Below are 2,836 nucleotides of genomic sequence, written 5' to 3'. Positions count from 1 at the left end.
AGAAATCAATACATGTACATCTGGTATGTAAGTAATACAGTTACATACAGACAGCTGGCAAATCTTTTTGGTGTTGCAATATCAGTGGCTAAGGGTACAGTCCGGCATGTAACATAACAGGCTTCTTGATATCAATAAGCCATGAATATATTATGTGGCCAAGACGATTAATTGCAGCCGAAGTTATGAAGAAGTTCAAAGAAAAGCATGGAATACCAGGCATAATAGGAGCAATAGATTACACGCATATTCCAATCAAAAGACCAACATGTCATGGTGAAGATTTTTTCAATCGCAAACAATACTATTCCATTATTTTGCAGTCTGTTGAAGATACAGACAAAAAAATTTTAAACATTAGTTGTGGTGAACTTGAGTGAGAGTCGTCTAGTATTGCCACTTCTTCGAAGCCCATATCCAAAGCATTGATATTTCTAATTTTTGGAGAATTTCCGAAAATTTCGTCCATTAGCTCCATATGAGGTTCGTTTCGTTTATTGTTGTCTATTGCCATTTTATATGCTTTCATTAAAGTCCGCATTTTTCCTTCTAGACACTGCGCCGTCCTTTCTTTATCCTGAAATAAAAGAAAAAGTAGATAATAATACATTTCGAATGGTTATACAATCATTCGTTAAACTTACAGTAATGTTTTTTGCGACTATGTCTTCTAATACATTAAAATAAGCCGCCCTCTTTTTCTTTGTGTGTTCGAATTCGTGGTCCCTTGCTAAATAGCAATGCAGAAACCCAATTGTTTCTGCATTGCTCCACCGTTTTCGTGATGTTACAATATGACCATAAATATGTATATAATTGGAAAAATAGAGTTCCTTAATGTTTTTATTTCTAAGTTCTACATTTACTTAAGTTTCACTCATTTTTAAACAGCAAAATATATTTATTACAAAACGTTATATTAAATAACTGTAGTTGGCAGTTGAAAATTAAAAAGAATTGTACATTATTATTTTTCAAACACAGTTAACAGCTGGCCGTGAACTGGAAATTTCATATGTACTTCCAAAAATCGTTCATAATAGACGAGTTTTTAGTCTTGGCAACCCTGCAATTTGAGCTGCTTATTAGTTAAGCGATTTCAAAAAGATTGGACTAAATAAGCCAGCAGTATTGTTGTTTCATATGTTATTTTTAAAATAAGCGGTTGTTCTTTTGTGATATGCTTACAAAAGAAAACGCCTATTACTAAATAAGTATTACTCTTCAATATTTATTATAAATTAAATACTTTCTACTGATTATTGATCAATATGTAAGATATTGATTATTGATATTATAAAATAAAAAATGTTAACTATTATAAAATACAATTACCTATTGTAAAAATATTGTTACGAATTTGATCAGATTAGCAATGGAACGTTTAAATATTATTTAATTATTATGTCAATTGATATTTTTACAGTTAGTTGGAATAAGTTTGAGTGAAGTTGCGTTTCCTAAATTTGCTCCTAGTAAAATACTAGTTCTTTTTAATACTACAAACATCATAAAGTGTAGTTTCTCTAATTAAGAAGTTTTGTTTCATTTTTACAAAATCCTGTGATTCGAACGTACACGCATACAGGCGATTACGTAACATTTGGTGTCAGAAGTGGGATTTTCTAAAATGGTGAAATTGGAAGAGTTGACTGTGGTTCAACTGAAAAAGCAGAACTGCAGTTGAGACTTCGTGAGGCGATGGAGGCTAATGGCATAAATGTAGAAGAACACGAGTTTCTCGATGAAGAATCTGACAAGAATAGTGAAATGATGGCAATCATGAACTTAATGATACAGAAGCTTGAGAAAAATTCAGAGGAACAGACGCACAGTTCACGCAAGTTAGAAGAAAAGCTTGCACAAAATTCAGAGGAACAGGCGCATGGTTTACGTAAGTTGGAACAACAATTTAGTGAAATCACGCAGACATTAGGACAAAATTTTGTCGAATTAAAGATGGAGTTACAACAAGTCCAAAAAAGGCGCTTGAGAAGAAAAGACCCGATTAATCAGAATGTCCAGGTCTCAAAAGATGAGATGGTTCAATTGGAACGCCACGCTGAGAGTAGGCAGGTAAGCGGGTCATCTTCATCCATTCGTGAAACTGGTAGCGTTAAACTACAGCCACATATGTTTGATGGGAGCGAGACTTTAGAAGTGTTCAAACTACAATTTGAAATAGCGGCTGCAACAAATAATTGGAATATTGGTGAGAAAACGGAATCACTAATTGTGGCACTAAAAGGTAATGCGGCAGAAGTTTTACAGCAAATTCCACCCGAACAACATAAAAGCTATCAAGCTGTAATGGATACATTGGAACACAAGTACGGTAACCTTTTTATGGCTCCATTACACAGGGTAGTACTGGAAGCAAGAGATCCGCCTGTTGACGAGAGTCCTGGAGAGTACTCTGCCGACATTGAACGGTTGTGTTACTTGGAAACTAAGCGTCTGGTCATAATATTCTCGAAGGAGACATACTCTGAAACGATTAGCGACGCTTTGACATTCGAAGCTGCCGGTATAATGTGTTCCTTTACAGCAAAAGTACGGAAAATGGAAACTGGAGTGAAGGTAGGAGTGCAGTTGATACAGTTTTCAGGATTAATCAGGAAATCATATATGATGCGGAGATCGCAGAGATCGATGCGGAGATCATTATTTGTAAGTACTTTACTGTATCTGTAAATTTTATTGTCTTTAGGGGTGGTGTTTTCTGCTGCTGAAATCAGAATTGAGTTTAAAACTGTGGCAACGCTAAATTAAAAGTGACACATAGTTTTTGATATATATGGTAGTATGAAACGAGTCAGTTATAGTTAAGCATTGT

This window comes from Teleopsis dalmanni, chromosome 1 (genome assembly GCF_002237135.1).
Source record: "Teleopsis dalmanni isolate 2A chromosome 1, ASM223713v2, whole genome shotgun sequence".
Lineage (NCBI taxonomy): Eukaryota > Metazoa > Arthropoda > Insecta > Diptera > Diopsidae > Teleopsis > Teleopsis dalmanni.
The sequence above is the reverse complement of the archived record's forward strand: the minus strand, read 5'-3'. Positions refer to the sequence as shown.